Source organism: Mirounga angustirostris, unplaced genomic scaffold (genome assembly GCF_029215605.1).
Source record: "Mirounga angustirostris isolate CCGP_5_RB_7025 unplaced genomic scaffold, mMirAng1.0.hap1 SCAF_1, whole genome shotgun sequence".
In the NCBI taxonomy this organism is placed as follows: domain Eukaryota; kingdom Metazoa; phylum Chordata; class Mammalia; order Carnivora; family Phocidae; genus Mirounga; species Mirounga angustirostris.
This window is the reverse complement of record NW_026991709.1, coordinates 210,089,682-210,106,387: the sequence shown is the minus strand read 5'-3', so window position 1 is coordinate 210,106,387 and position 16,706 is coordinate 210,089,682. Positions and strand designations below refer to the sequence as shown.

Below are 16,706 nucleotides of genomic sequence, written 5' to 3'. Positions count from 1 at the left end.
TGGAAGAGATCCAGGCCGTCTTCCCTAAGTGGGTGGTAGGGAAGACTGTCAGATCCTAAAACGAAGCAAGTATTTACTAAGCATCTGCTATGTGTCCTACACTTGTCTGAGATTCAGCCGTGAACAAATGGACAGGCTCCCTGCCCTTGTGGGACTAGTGGGCCGGTGTGGGAGACGCACCTCAATGAAACCATCTCACAACACAGCACAGCACACTGAGTGAGGCAAGAAAAGTACAAGTGAGCTGTGCGGACAGGGCCTTCGAAGATAAATCTCTCCCCTGGTTCCGGTGAGTCCGTTGTCACTCCCGTTTGACTTCTGGAACAGGTGTGCTACAGACTCCTGCTGGGCAGGGTAGGGCTTGCTCCCTCTCTTGAGTTCTTCCAACTACGGGTCCCTTTTCCCAGGGAGGGGTGCGCAGTATGTGCCCTATGGATTGCATCTGGGACACCGGGAGTACAGGATGAGGCCCACCGAACAAGGCATGGCTCCCTGAATGCACCACACTTGCTCCTGCTTTGTGAGCCTCTGTCCAAACACTCTGCCTGCCTGGAATGCCCTTCCCTACCACGCCTGCCCAGAGAGCTCCTCTCTGGGCCTACATGTCATCCCTGTTCCGCCTTCCCTGATGGCTCAGGGATGCACTGGACCCTTTTCTGTACTCCCACAGCATGCTGGGCATAATTCTGTCTCATGCTTCCACATGGCAAGCAGCAGGACGTGATGGTGAGGGTGCACACTGGAATCTTGGTTCCTCCCCATGGTTTGGAGGATTAAATGAGATAATACATAAATGGTGCTTGGCACCAGGCCTGGCATGTGGGATGGGCCCGATCAGGGTGCGCCAAGAGGGTCTTTAGAGGCAGGGCAGGGACCACGTGTGACCTTCCTTCATATCCCAGCACCTGACTCAGTTCCTAGCACGTGGTGGGGATTCACCTGGAACAATCAGCATCTGTATTCTGCCAGAAGAAACTGAGATCACTCTCCGCCTCGCCGCCCCCCCGCCCCCCGCACCCATCAAAGCGCATATCCAAAGACACAGGCCTGTACCCCCAGCCTCGGGTGAAAGTGCATGATACTGTTCACAAGCCCTCCCTGGAAGCTTTCTCGTGTTTTCCTAAGGAGTTCATAGTCTATTCTGAAGAGCCTTCTGGCCCCACTGCATCTGCACAAGGGCCCACCCTGGGGAGGCTGTGGAGACTGTTTCCTGTGTGCCTCGTGACCTTCAGGAGTCTTCATCCACTCCTCCCTTCAGCAAGTGGGCAGAATGAGCCTCTCCCTACCCGGGTCTGTGCGTCAGAGGTGTACGCGAGGCGAGGGCATTGCCAGCAAGTAGGCCCCCTCCTACCCTCCGTCCCCACAGGAGGCTTCTGTGCGGCCACGAATCCCACAACAGAACATCTCTCAACCCCCAACTCTCAGCCGGCTTCCTGAGATGCAGCTTGGCCACAGAGAGATGGCCATTATCCAGTGAGGCGTCAACTAATGACAACCAGGGGACCAGGGCAGCCAATGATTCTGCTATCACCCATAGATCGGTGACTGCCCTGCTGGACCCCACTGACCCCTCCCACACGGTGCCCAGGGGACATTCAGGACCACATCCTAACCTCACTGGCTCCCCTGCAGTACAAAGCAAGGGTCTAAGGATTTATCCCCCCATTTTCCAGATGGAGAAGTTGAGGCCCTGAGCCAATAGGTGCTTCTTCCCTGGGCCGTCCAAAATCCACTGGTGAATATCTGCAAAGAAGCCTGGGCCTGCATCTCTGGGGCTTTCCAGGCATGCTCATGTGGCTCAAAGGAGCCCAGACAGGCAGTGCTGGGGCTGGACTGATCTGGATTCTGCACGGGCGGGACCCAGGCTCCTCCTCACTCCCTGCAGTCCTGGCCACACCATCTCGCCAGTTCTGTGATCTTCTTTCCTCATCCCTTTGCAAGGGCCAAGCCACCTGCAGCTCCTTCCAAACCTCCCGCAGCCAACCACAAAAGCCCAGGGAAACCCACAGGTTGGACCTGAGGGTGAGAGCTGTGGGGTGGCAGGACGAAAGGAGAGAACCAACACAACCGGGAAAGATGGGTGGACATGGTCCTCTGGCTTGATCAAAGCCTGGCCAAGGGGAAAACCAAGCTGACTACTCACTCGTATTCCACCCGAGCCTCTTCAGCACATTCTTCCCTTCTGAAAATATTCCTTAACAAAGAGCTGTCTGCTTCTGGCAGGCCCAAACCCAGCCCCACTGGGTCCCAAATGCCAGGAGAGAAGGAAGCCGTTTCATTTTGGCATGATACACTGGTCGTGGGTGAAGGAACTCATGCGGGCTATCAGGGGCTGCCCCTGGCAACAGTGCTGGCCCTGCCATTTGAGGCCAGCAGGCGAGATGGGGTCAGGAGGCTGGTCCTCCCAGTCCGGTCAGACTTCAGGACTAGGCCAGGAGCAGCCTGAACCCCTCCTCACCAGGGGATGGCATAAATCAGGGGGCAGGCAGTGCTTCCTTTTGGAAGACTTCAGTGTAGGAGGGAGAGTGAGTGCCCTTCCCTTTGAAGAAGGGCAAAGCAGGCGGAGATGGATAAAGGGGAAGAGGCCTGGGGCAGGTGTCCACAGGGGTGCTGGGAGATTCTGGGTCACCCTGCCACCCTCCCCAGGTCAGGAAGGCTGGTGTGGCTGGGCAGGCTGGCTGCCTGGGGCAGGGTAGGCAGCTCAGGTCTCCAAGTTGGCCTGAGCTGGGAGCTCTGGGCACCACAGGAGGACCTGGGCAGGTGGGATCCATGGTGTGTGAAAGTGCAAAGGACTCCTGCGTGTGAGAGTGTGTGTTTGTGTTGTGTGTGTGTGGGGAGGGCCCAGTTGTCTGGGTCTATGTTGGAGGTCTGCGTTCCTCTGTGCATGCTAGGGATCCAAGTGTCTAGCTCTGTGTGTGTGTGTGTGTGTGTGTGTACGCCCACCTGCAGATCAGGGGGCTCCTGGCTGTTTGTGTGTTAGGGGCCAGGGTGTCTGTCAGTATGAGTTGTCGAGGGTTCATGGTCATCTCTGTGAGAACTGTTGGCTCCCAGATGTGTGTGTGGGGGCGGGGGGCACGCACGGGTGAGCGTGGGGCTTTCAGAAAGATGTGTGCCTCTGAACCTGAGGGAGGTTCAGACTATCTGTTGGGAGGTCCTGAGCAGGAGGTGAGGGTGGATTTTCAGGACGAGTCAGGCTCAGGGGTGTGTGTGCAGCTGCTGGAGTGTCCTGGGAGGAGCCTGAGGAGTGATTTTTCCCGGTGCCCTTGGGCATGGGGTTGCTGGGGGGGGGAGATGGGCCAGCAGGCTGAGCGGAGGCCTGTGGTAGGAATCCTGATTTACAGAGGCTAGGGGAAGGGTCCTGTGGGTTGAAAGGGAGGGATAGGGCTCTGAGGCTCCTAGCCTTGGGGCTGGGGGCAGGTCTGGGCCCAGAGATAGGATGCGAAGTGAGGGGAGGGATGGGGTGGCAAGGGGTCTGCAGATGGGAGGGGTCCTGAGGGATCCGGATAGCGGGAGGCGGGGGTCCTGGCCCTGAGGGGGGGGGGCGCCTTGGGGGGCGGGTCTGCGGGGTGGGGGTTGGGGGAGACCTGAAGGGTCCGGGAGGAGTCCTGAGGGTCTATGGAAAGCGTGGGCGGGGGTCACGGCCGGAGAGTGGGGGGAGGCCCCTGCAGAGGGGGCGGGATGGGGGAGGGGGGCGCCCGGAAGGGTCGGGGGAGGGGCCCCGAGGGGTCCGGAGGCATCCGGGACGAGGGTGGGCGGGGGCCTCGGCCCAAGGCTGACGGCTAGGGTCCGTTCCGGGAGTGCCGAGGGCTCCCAGCGCGGGTTCCGTGGCGAGGCAGCCCGAGTCCCGGTCTTGCCGGGCCCCAGCGGGCCGCAGCGCGGAGCCGCCGGCCTGAGAAGGCGCCCGGGAGGCCCGGCCCGCGCCGCCTGCCTACCTGCGCCGAACGCGCTGCCATCGCCGTGCCAAGCCTCACTGTCCCGGGCCGCGCCGCTGGATCCCCGCCGCGCTGCTCGCCCCGCAGCCCCGGCCCGGCCCCCTCAGCCGCCCCCCGGGACCGCGGCCGCCGCCGGTTCTGCCGCTGCCATTTCACCCGCTGACAGGAGCGGCTGCCCCGCCCCCGAGGCCCAGTCAGCCAATTCACCGCCCCCAGGCACCCTGGCTCCGCCCACCATCCAGGAGTGACGGGTTGCCGGGCCAATCCGTAGCCATTCCGTGAGGGGGGCCTGGCTACGGCCAGAAGGTTGCCGCCTCTAAGGAGAGAAGCAAATTGAAATTAGGAAAGCAGTGAAGGACGGGTGGTTTTGCCTATCGAAATGTGGCATCCTGTTGAGCAACACCTGGGGGCACCAATGACAAGGAGAGAGGGGTGTGTCTCTGAGGGAAGGCTGCGGCCCTGAAGAACCCCAGACGGAGGCAGCCAAGCGTTTGGCCCTAAGCCCCGCCCAGAGCCGGGCTCTCTGCCCAATAACGAGCCGTCCTGAGCCGTCCATTATTATCTGCCCCTCAAATCTCGGCCATGGCAACTGCTGGGACTCTATAAAGAAGATTGACACCTGGGGACCCAATAACACTGAAGGAAGGCGGTGCAGTAACACTGCCTGGCCAATGGGGTCGTGAGATTGGTTTGGGGTTAGCCTCCCTGGCGGTGGGGCTTGAGGCCGGATTGAATGAAATGGGGGAGGGGCTGAGGGGGGCGTGACCTAGACCAATAATGGGGCGGGGCAAGTAAGGGAGAGGCTAACGGGTTGGGTCTGAGCAGGGGCGTTGGCAGGCTGAGGGGGCGGTGATGGGACCGCATTTTTGCGCCCAGCTCTGTGCTGGGGGCGGGGCTGCTGAGGGTGGGGTCTCGTCCAAGGCTCAGGCCCGTCCCCTAACCTAGTCTAGGCTTGGTTAAGTATCTTCCCTGGGGCTCACAGTGCCTTAAGTTCCCCCATCAAAACTCTGATCAGGCTGTGTCATCACTGCTTACACGGCCCTCCCATCCCCCACCTGGAGGGTGGGGGCGGGTGGGTGATGCAGGGCCTAGGTCAGGTCTCCCCCGCGTCCCCAGCGTTGCTGAGCAGGGGCCAGGCTCGTGGGAACCAAGTATAAATGCTTGATGAATGAATGAATAAATGAATGGTAGGCCCAAGACTCAACAGGGAAGAAAAGGGTGGGGGAGTGTCACTCAGGCTGGGGAGGAGCATGTAGGGACAGTCATTGACAGCAAGCAAGATTTAGCAAAAAGGACACGATTCCATCCCAAGGGATGGGCCCTGGAGGGGATGCGGCAGGGAAGGACACAGAAGAGAAGGTAACAGTGTAAGTTCAGGATGGGGGCTGAAAATGGGGAGGCAGAAATGGGTGTGCGAGGGCTGGGATAGAGAGTGGGGCTGTCAGGGCCTTCTAAGGTCTGAGATCTCAACCTTCTAAATACTAGGGGCTTCTATCTGGTTTTGGGAGCAATGACTGACATCTGTTCGCTGCCTGCCCCTGGCCATTCTCTTTGCCTCTGTCTACACTCTGTTCCATCTGCATTTTGCTTCTGTCTGTATCCTCTCTTCCCCTGCCTAACTCTCTGAATACTGTCCACACCCTCTTTGCCTCTCTATCTCTTACTATCTACATTGCATCTATTAAAATTCTGGAACTGTAAGAAAAGCCCCAAAACATATTTCTAAAAACTCGGGTGGTAAAAATAAATGTAATGCATTCCTTCTCCCCACATGCCTGTATACCCTCTCCCTTTTTTTTTTTTTTTTTTTAAAGAACATCTTTACCTCACTTCTTTTAAAGTCAGCTTCTCCGCTGGGCATTTCATAGTCCTGACAAAGTTATAATGTGACTTTGGATTTGCAGAGTATGAAGCTGAAATGAATCTCATTGACATTGTCCCTCAATTTCTGGGTGGGCTTGAGGGGGTTCCGTAGACCTGCATGGACGTGGTTAGAAATGCGATGCAGGGTGGGCGTTAAGTCAGGAGGGTAAGAATAATGCCAGGACATGGTAAGGATCCAGTGACCAGCAAGGGACAATCTTTATGTTGGCTGCCCGTGATCCCTCAGTGTGGGGGACTGAGTAGCCATCATAAGGGCCAAAGTCTTGGGGTTTACCTGGGTTTCCAGAGGTTTTCCCCACTAGTGTTCCCCTCAGGAAAGAACAGTTTGGTGTGAGTCACACCTTCCAAGGAACAGAAAAACCCGGACTGGCAGCAGGGATGTGAGAGACAAAGGGGTCTATAGAAGCACATGTCTGGGTGGGGTCCAGGGCACCCCAGAAAAGGGTCATGACCAGTTCATTTCTGGGGCCTTGCCTGGGAGATTAGCAGCATCTGGTGTCTGGTGAATAAAATCAAACACAAGAAAAGATGCACAGGACATTTGACCCTCTTGTCTTCACGTTGCCATTTTCACACAAAGGATGGTTTTATTCTGGGGACACTTTGATTCCATTTTTATAAGCACAGTGGAAAAAAAATCCAACACATTTCTGTTGGAAAATACTTTTGAATCACAAACTGCATTTAGCCAATTAGATTCCTGGATCACTTTTCTGTTTGGTGCAGCTAAACCATTCCCAACTTTTTCTTCTATGCTCAGTTTTACTTGATTGAAATCATCTTTATCAGGAACATTTTTTTCCATGTGATTTTTTGAAACATTCGATTCATTAATCAGGCTCATTTTGTCCAATTTTTACCAACTGCTAATTCTACCACTGTGATTTTTTTGGTATGTGGTTGTCATTTCTCCAGAGTCGAATTTTGCACATTTGAATTTATTAAAAGACTCTTCTCTCAGTATTTTGCTGATAACAAATTTTAGCACAATCAAAAATTTTTTCTGGGTTAAACTTTGGACTCGAAATTCATTTGTTATGAATATTGACTAGAGTGAGCCTAGACCTCATTTGTCTCATAGAGAGAGAAAGAGAGAGAGAGAGAGAGAAAAGCCACAGTATCTGTAGCTCTTTATATGAGGAAGTGGAGTCTGTTTTCTTGTCACTTGAATCTGAGCTGTCTTGTCACCTGTTCTAACCAACAGACTACATCAGAAGTGATGCTGGGCTAGTTTTAAGCCTAGATCCTAGGAGGCATTGTGACTTCTTTCTCTTTTTTGAAAAAAAAAAAAAAAAAAAAACCAACTATTTTTTTTTTTTTAAGTAGCCTCCATGCCCAACATGGGGCTCAAATTCTTGACCCTGAGATCGAGAGTCACATGCTCTACCGACTGAGCCAGCCAGGAGTCCCTCTTTTTTGGAAAAATTTTAATTGTGATAAAATACATATAACTCTTGCCGTTTTTAAGACTAAAATTCAGTGGCATTAAGTGCATTCACAGTGTTGTGCAATCAGCACTGCTATCTATTTCCAAAAAGTTTTCATCATCCCAAACAGAAACTGTCCCCATTAAACACTAACTCCCCAGTCCCCTTGTCCCTCACCCCTCTATTCTACTTCCTGTCTCTATGAGTTTGCCTATTCTAGGGACCTCATATAAGTGGAATCATACAATATCAGTCCTTTTGTGTCTGGCTTCTTTCACTTAGCATGATGAACTTAGGTTCACCTATCATGTAGAACTTTATTCCTTTTTACGGCTGAATAATATTCCATTGGATGTGTGAACCACATGTTGTTTATTCACTCCTCTGTTGATGGACATTCAGGTGGTTCCTATCTTCAGGTTTTTGTGAATAATTTTTCTATGAATGTGGATGTGCTGATATCTAGTTGAGTTCCTGCTTTCAATTCTTTTGCTATCTACCTAGGAGTAAGAATTGCCGGACCATAGAGTAATTCTGTGTTTGGCTCTTTGAGGACCCAGAAGAGTTTTCCACAGTGGCTGCATCAGATTACATTCCCACCAGCAATGCATGAGGGTTCCTGTTTCTCCACGTCCTTGCCAGTACTTGTTATTTTTCATTTAAAAAATTATAACTATTTGGTTTTTAAAAGATTTTATTGGGCGCCTGGGTGGCTCAGTTGGTTAAGCGACTGCTTTCGGCTCAGGTCATGATCCTGGAGTCCGGGGATCGAGTCCCGCATCGGGCTCCCCGCTCAGCGGGGAGTCTGCTTCTCCCTCTGACTCTCTCTCTCTCATTCTCTCTCACAAATAAATAAATAAATAAAATCTTTAAAAAAAAGATTTTATTTATTTATTTGAGAGTAAGAGAGAGAGAGAAGGTGCATGTGCACGAGTGGGGGAGGGGTAGAGGAAGCAAGAGAATACCAAGCTGACTCCACACTGAGTGCGGAGCCTGACTTGGGGCTCGATCCCAGGACCCTGAGATCATGACCTGACCCGAAATCAAGAGTCAGTCGCATAACCGACTGAGCCACCCAGGCGCCCCATGAAGATTTTAACTTTTTTTTTTTTTTTTAAGATTTTATTTATTGATTCAACAGAGAGAGAGAGATCACAGGCAGGGGGAGCAGCAGACAGAGGGAGAAACAGGCTCCCTGCTGAGCAGGGAGCCCGATGCGGGACTCGATCCCGGGACTCCAGGATCATGACCTGAGCCGAAGGCAGGCAGTCGCTTAACCAACTGAGCAACCCAGGCGCCCCTATTTTCAGTTAATTTTTATATCTGGGGTGAAGTAGGGGTCCAATTTCATTCTTTTGCATGTGGAGATCCAGTTGTCCCACACCCTTGTTGAGGACACTATTGTTTTCCCTATTGAATAGACTTGGTACCATTGTAACAAATTAACTGGCTATAGATGTATGCGTTTATTTCTGGACTCCTAATTCTGTTCCATTGGTTATATGTCTATCCTTATGTCAGGATAGCTTTGTATTAAGTTTTAAAATCTGAAAGTGTGAGTCCTCTGACTTTGATTTTCTTTCTTTCTTTTTTTTAAGATTTTATTTATTTGACAGAAAGAGCACAAGCAGGGGGAGCAGCAGAGGGAGAGGGAGAAGCAGGCTCCCCGCTGAGCAGGGAGCCCCATGCAGGACTCGATCCCAGGACTCTGGGATCATGACCTGAACTGAAGGCAGCCACTTAACCGAGTGAGCCACCCACGCGTCCCTGACTTTGATTTTCATTTTTGAAATTGTTTTGGCTTTTTGGGGCCCCTTGCAATTTCATATGAATTTGAGGACTGGCATCTCCACGTCTGCTAAAAAGACTGTTGGAATTTTGGCAGGGATTGTACTGAATCCATTGATAGTTTTGGAAGTATTGACATCTTAGGAATATTAAGTTTGCCTATCCATGAACACAGGGTATCTTTCTACCTATTATATATTCTTTAATTTCTTTCAACAACATTTTATAGTTTTCAATATACAAGCATTCCACCTCCATGGTTTAATTTATTTCCAGGTATTTTACTCTTTTAGATGCTACTGTAAGTGGAATTGCTTTACTTATCTTTTTTGACTGCTTATTGCAGGTATATAGAAGTGCAGTTGAATTTGTTGTATTGATTTTGTATCCTGCAATTTTGTTGAATTGGTTTATTAGTTTTAGTAGCTTTCTTGTGGATTTTTAAGGATTTTCTAAATATAGGATTATGTCACCCACTGGTGAACAGAGGTAGTTTTACTTTTTCCTTTCCAGTTTTGATGCCATTTATTTCTTTTTCTTGTCTAATTGCTCTGGTTAGAACTTCCAGTATAGGGTGCCTGGGTGGCTCAGTTGGTTAAGCGACTGCCTTCAGCTCAGGTCATGATCCTGGAGTCCCGGGATCGAGTTCCGCATCTGGCTTCCTGCTCGGCAGGGAGTCTGCTTCTCCCTCTGACCCTCCCCCCTCTCATGCTCTCTGTCTCTCATTCTCTCTCAAATAAATAAATAAATAAAATCTTAAAAAAAAAAAAAGAACTTCCAGTACAATGTTAAATAGCAATGGCAAAAGTGGGTATTTTCCTTTTTCTTGATCTTAGGGGAAAGCTTTCAGTCTCACACCATTGAGTATTGTCTTAGTCCATTTGGGCTTTTATAACAAAATGCTATAGAATGGGTGGTTTATAAATAACAGAAATGTATTTCTCTTTTGTTCTGGGCTGGAAAGTCCAAGATCAAGGTGCTGGTAGATTCAGTCCCTAGGGACTTCCTTTATTATTTCTTGCAGGGCAAGTCTAGTGGTCATGAACTCTCTCAGCTTTTGTTTGTCTGAGAATATTTTCATTTCTTTCTTATCTTTGAAGGACAATTTTGCCAGATATAGAATTCGTGATTGACAGTTTTTTTTTTCTTTCAGCACTTTAAATACGTCACCACCATCTCTTCTAGCCTCCATGGTTTTTGATGAGAAGTCAGCTATTAATATTATTGAGGATCCCTTGGAAATGATGAATCACTTCTTTTGTTGCTCTCAAGATTTTCACTTTGTCTTTTGATGGTTTGATATTAGTGTATCTTAGTCTCTGGGTTTATCTTATTTGGAGCTCACTGAATTTCTTGGATTTGTAGATTCATGTATTTCACCAAATGTGGGTCGTTTTCAACCATTTTTTTTTTTTCAAATGGTCTTTCTGCCACTCTCTCTTCTCCTCCTGGGAATCCCATAATGTGTATATTGGTCCACTTGATTGTATCCCAAAGGTCCCTTAGGCTCTGTTTATTCTTCTTCATTCTTTTTCTCTTTCTGCTCCTCGGGTTCAATAATCTCAATGGTCCTGTCTTCAAGCTTTCTGATTATTTCTTTTGCCTGCTCAAATATGCTATTGAACACTGCTAGTGATTTTGAATTTCAGTTTTGTACGTTTCAATTCAATGATTTCTGTTTGGTTCCTTTTTAATAATTCTTATCTTTCTATTGATGTTGTCATTTTATTCATACATTGTTTTCCTAGTTTCTTTCAAATCTTTGTCCATATTTTCTTTTAGCTTGTTAAGTATATTTTTTTATTTAAAGATTTTTATTTATTTATTTGAGAGAGAGAGAGAGAGAGAGAATGAGAGAGAGAGAGAGCATGAGAGGGGGTAGGGTCAGAGGGAGAAGCAGACTCCCCACTGAGCAGGGAGCCCGATGTGGGACTCAATCCCGGGACTCCAGGATCATGACCTGAGCTGAAGGCAGTCGCTTAACCAACTGAGCCACCCAGGTGCCTTTTTTTTTTTTTTTAAAGATTTTTATTTATTTATTTGACAGAGAGAGAAAGAATGAGAGATTGTTAAATATATTTAAGACAGTTGCTTAGAAATCTTTTTCTAGTATGTCTAATATTTGGACTTTTTCAGGGATAGTTTCTGTCAATTTGCTTTTTCCTTTAAACAGGCCATATTTTTGTGTTTCTTTGTATGTCTGATTTTTCTTGTTGAAAACTGGAAATTTGAATATTCATAATGTGGTAACTTTGGATATCAGATTCTCCCCTTGCACCAGAGTTTGATGTTTGATGTTATCGTTTTTGGTTTTTGATTGCTGAAAGCACTAGTAGTGCAATTTGATTAGTGATTTTCTCAAACAATTCTTGCAAATACTGTATTCCTTCATGTGTGTGGTCACTGAATTCTCTGTTCCTTAGTTTGTGGTTCAGCTGGTGTTTTTACAGAGATTTGCTTGAACATCCAAGAGCTTAGAAAGCAAACAAATAAAATAAAACATAAATCCCACCTTTCTGTCTTTGCAAATCACTTCTGTGCCAGAGCACTCCTTCAACACTTAGCCAGGCTTGCACTGGGCCTAGAATCAGCCTAGAGTAAACCTTGGGGTCTTCTCAGGTCTTTTCTGAGCATGTATTTTGCCCTGGGCAAATACCTGGGCACCAGACTTTCTACATCCCCATTACTACGCAGGTATTTCTGAATGTCCTAATTTTCCAAAAACACTCTCCCCAGCTTTTGATCCTGAGTCTCAGGCAGTATATTGTATGTTTCGACCATAATCTTTGCCCGAGATGTCTATGGATTGTTAAGTCAGCTTGCAGGGTTTTTGAGCAGCATCTAGGCCTTCTCTAGCTTGAATGCCAGGTAAGCAAAAAAGAGATATGTACTTTGTGTCAGTCTTTCAGGTAGTTTCCAGACAGGTTAGAGCATACATACATTATAATTTTTTGAATCAAGTCTGCTGGGATCCCTTCAGATCCAGGGACCAGGGTCTCATGCTGAGAACATGGACTTCCCTTTTTATGACACTGCCACACCAGGAAGAAGGTGGGACAGAGCAAATAAAAATGCTGCAAAGACTTTTACCATTCTGAAGTTGCCTTTTTTATTAACCAGTGTTTCCTTGGTTGCTATAAACCTTTGACTCTTTTCCAGAGTTCTGAAAACTTAGTTATGGCAGTTTCTGCTGGTTTTTTGTTTTTGTTTTTGTTTTTTGATGTTTCTGTTGGGGGTTGATGAAAGCTGTGTACTCTGATTTAGCCCAAGCTAGTCCAGGTGATGAGAAATATATGACTTCATCACCTCTATGGCCTCAACCACCAACCAATCAACCTCCAGCTATGAGTGAGGCCATCTATTCCAATTTCTTATTCCTGGGTAACACACCACCCCAGAACTCAGTGGCATAAAACAGCAGCCATTTTTTAATATGTTCATGGATTCTGTGAACAAGACACAGAGGGGATGGTTTGTTTTGCTCTATGGCATCTAGTTCTTAAGCTGGGAAGACTAGAAGGGCTGGGGTGCCTAGTGGTTGGGGGCTGGAATTATGTGGAGGACATCTTTCCTCACATGTCTGGTTCCTGGGCTGGGAATGCTCAAATGGTTGGGGTCTCATTGTGGGGATCTCTCTCTCTCTATAGTCTCAGGAATTTCCATGTGGTCCCCCACATGACATCTAAAGCATGGCAGCCTCAGGGTAGTTGGACTTCTTACATGGTGTCTCAAGACTCTGGAAGTGAGTCTTCCAGCAAGCAAGTTGGAAGCTTGCATGGCCTTTAATGATATAACACTGAAGGTCATATAATATTGCTTCTGCTATACTCTGTTGGTTGAAGCAGTTAGGCACACCCAGATTCAAGGTGACCTCATCTCTTGATTGTCTAAGTGTTTTCATTGTCTAAGTGTTTTCATTTATGGGACACCTGGGTGGCGCAGTCACTTAAGCCTCCGACTCTTGGTTTTGGCTAAGGTTGTGATCGCAGGGTCTTGAGATCGAGCCCTGTGTTGGGCTGTGCACTCAGTGCAGAGTCCGCTTCAGATTCTCTCTCTCCCTATGGCCCTCCCGCTTGTGCTCTTTCTCTCTGTCTCTCTCTAAAATAAGTAAATAAATCTTTTTTAAAAAAGCATTTTCAGTCATGTTTTAAAACTGCACTGGCTAAGTAACCAAACTTAGCTAGCCTGCCAGCTGACCACAGATGTATGAATAAGCCCAGCTGTGCTCAGCAGAGCTTTCCATCTGAGCCTGACCCAAATTTCTGAACCACACAATTGTGAACTAAATAGATTTTATTTTGAACCATTAATTTGAGGGGGGGGGCAGTTTGTTATGCAGCAATAGCTGATTGATATATTTGGCAGGTATGTAGCACTCACCAAGCATAATATCACCTAATCACTTCCTGGAGCCCTACATGGTGATGCAAGTGAGCAGACCATGACTTCTTCTTTTTTTTTTTTAAAGATTTTATTTATTTATTTATTAGAGAGCGAGCGAGAGAGAAACAGCATGAGAGTGGGGAGGGTCAGAGGGAGAAGCAGACTCCCCGCCGAGCAGGGAGCCCGATGCGGGACTCGATCCTGGGACTCCAGGACCATGACCTGAGCCGAAGGCAGTTGCTTAACCAACTGAGCCACCCAGGCACCCCAGACCATGACTTCTATAGTCCGGTGACTCCTCCCTGTCTGTGTTCACCCTACAGTCTGCCACCCCTGGTTTTATCTGCTATGACAATTCCACCCATCCCACTGCTCCTTGATTAGTTTCAACAACCTGTGAATAGAACCCCTGAATTGAACAATCTCCAGCTATTCTACTCTTAGACCATACAGATTACTCCATTCAGTCTTTCATTTTACAAATATTAATTGAGCACGTTCTACATGCCATTCACTCTTCAAAACACTGGAGAAGTGATAGTTAACATGAACAAAAGTGTTCCTGCTGTAATGGAATTTATATTCTGGTGGGATATGGTAAGAAATTTCTAAAATACTTCCCAGTGGTCCCCACTTCCTGATATTCATGGCCTTGTGTAATCTTCTTCCAAGGAGTAATTTGCTTCTAACTGATATAATGTCTCATCACTGAAGAAATGTCATTTGTGTAATTAGGTTACAAAAGATTCTAACTTCCATTTCTCTGGCACACTTTCTCCCTGCTGGCTTTGATGAAGCAAGTTGCTGTGTTGCAATAATTCATGTGGCAAAAACCTGAAGATATCCTTTGACCAGCAGCCAGCTAGGAACTGAGGCTCTTAGTCCAACAGGAAATGAATGCAACTAAAAACCATGTGAGTGAGCTTGGAAATAAGTCATACCCCAGTTGAGCCTTCAGATAAAATCCTAATCCTGGCCATCCCCTTGACTGCAGCCTCATGAAACAACCTAAGCAGAGGATCTCCTAAGTCATGCCTAGATTCCTGACCCACAAAAACCTGGGATAATAAATGTGTGTTGCTTTAATCCACTCGGTTAGTAACAATCTATTATGCAGTAATGGATAGCTTCTATGTGAGAGAGTTGGAATGAACAAATAAATGAACAATTCAGAAATAAATGACAGAGTGATACAATCTATCCAAAGGACCCAGGAAGTTGGAAACATAAACAGACTAAATATTACAGGAAACACTGGAAAGGAAAGTAATTAAAGATCTAGTACCTAAAACAGCACAAGGCCAAGATGATTCTATAGCCTCACCCTGGTCTCCCCATTCCCATGACCAGTTTGGATTTTCATGTTTGCCCTATTGGATCTTGGATGGTTTCTCCTGCAGTTCTGGCCTTGGTGCCTCCTTCTGATTTTGCTGCCCCAGGCTGGCTTCAGTCCTGAAGAAATTGGATGAGCAGTCTATCCCCAGCTGCCTTTCATCCTCAACCTCCCAGCAGCGGAAGGGGATTTGGATAGCAAAGCTTCATGAGTGATAGGCTCATTTCAAGGTCAGGCAGAAGAGGGGCCTAGGAAGAGGATGGAAAAGCCCCTGGGGAGTTAATGAGAACCCAGAGATGAAGCCATCAGGGAGGGAAGTTCTGGAAGAATGGGGTTTCCAGCAGGAAGGAGGGAGTAGTCACCCTTCTTATGGGTAGGACCAAGACAAAAATGGGTCTGTTGGTTTTCTCAAGGGGAAGGTAGTTCCTGCTCTTGGTCATTTTCATGGAGTGGTGGGAGGCAGCAGTGAGGAAAACACTTTTCCAAGAAGTTTGGTGACACCTAGAGGACTGAGGAGTTGTTTTTTTTTTTTTTTTCTTTTCTTCCGAAGATGTGAGAAGCATGCCTATGTTCCTGGAAGACTTCCTGTTCCAAGACGTGAGGCACAGATCATCTGCATCCCCAGGAACTGAGCTTCCAGGGCTGAAGCAAGAGCAGACCCAGGAGCTGACTTCGCTGCAGGGCAGAACTCTGTGGTAGGGCATGCCCTTCCTTCCAGGAAGGGCTAACGCTCAAGGTGAGGAAAATGAGCAACCCGGAGGATTGTGGGGTCACTCTCAAGACCATGCAAAATGTTGGCGAGATGGAGGAAGGGTGTGGCAGGCTAGGCAGAGGTCCCAGCCAGTGCAAAGGCAAGGAGGTAGGAACGCGTGGTCTCTGTTCTCTCAACTAGTGTCGAAGCCACCTTGAGCACTGGGTGGCGCTGTCCAGCCTGGCGAGAAACCCAGCAGGCTGCCCATTCCTTGATTCCTGACCACAGCGCTCGGTGTTCTCCTCCTGGTCTGTGGATGTTAGCCGAGGTTCTGGAATTCTGTTGAGTTTCTGAGAGGCCAGCCGAGCCTGGCCAACATTTCAAAGAAGGGGGAGAATGACATCCCTAAAGCTGCTGGTGTCACTTGTCTGAGCCATGGGAGGTTAAGTGGGTTCTGACCTCCTATAGGGAAAACCTCCTATCAGGTCAAAGCTTACAGGGTGTGGCAGAGTCTATGAGCCCAGTTAGTTTGGGAACGGGCTACAAGTGGGTAGGGAAGAAAGACTTCTCGGAAGAGGTGGTATTAAAAGATGATGAGATTTGTCAGTGGAAGAGAGGGGAGAATATGAGTTGGGATGTAGGACTGGGTAGCCATGTGTGTCTATGTGTGGTGCTGATGTTGAACTGGGCAGTGGAGTGAGCCAACATTTGCTCATTCCATTTGTTCCCTAGACATTTCCTGAACACCATTTTGAGCTGGTTTCTGTATGTGGAACTTGGTCGACAGTGGGGAGACTGATCTGAAAGACAGATCCAGGAAGAGCCTGGAGGAGGCACCTGGCCTAGCCTGGGTGGGTGGGTGGGGGAGATCTAGGATGGCTTCTCTGATGGTCTTTGTGCCTGGTTCCTGGCACGAAGGTTCTAAGACCCTTGTAATTTTCTGAGTGATAAGAGTGTCATTTGTTATTTATAAGGAGCCTCTTTGGATCATACCTGAGTTTATGTTAACGAGATGACTTGGCATAGGGCCCCTCCACAGCCTCAGGGGGGTCTGGTCACCAAGAAGGCCAAATGATTAGAAGGTTGCAACTTCTGGGGGCTGGAGGTTAAACTCTACAGAAATTCTTCAACAACAAGACTTGGTTGGCTTCCTGGTCGGTGAGGCGTCCACATGTGGGAGGCCTATGCAGCCCAGTTTTGTGGGGACAGAGCCACCTGCATGCAGGACCCTCTGGACTCATTCTGTGCACCTCCTCATTTGGCTGCTC

At 48.4% G+C, this 16,706-nt stretch overlaps 1 protein-coding gene across 4 annotated transcripts in view; it reads right to left on the bottom strand.

Moving 5' to 3' along the window:
* EVI5L (ecotropic viral integration site 5 like) overlaps positions 1 to 4,088 on the bottom strand; it is a 28,857-nt gene extending 24,769 nt beyond the window's left edge. For 2 of the 4 annotated variants that reach the window (XM_045863132.3, XM_045863134.3), the window contains exon 1: positions 3,933 to 4,088. The gene's annotated coding sequence lies outside the window, so the exon portion shown is untranslated. The remainder of the gene's footprint in view (positions 1 to 3,932) is intronic. The other 2 variants (XM_045863133.3, XM_045863135.3) reach the window with 1 other exon arrangement.
* Between the last annotated feature and the right edge of the window lie 12,618 nt (positions 4,089 to 16,706).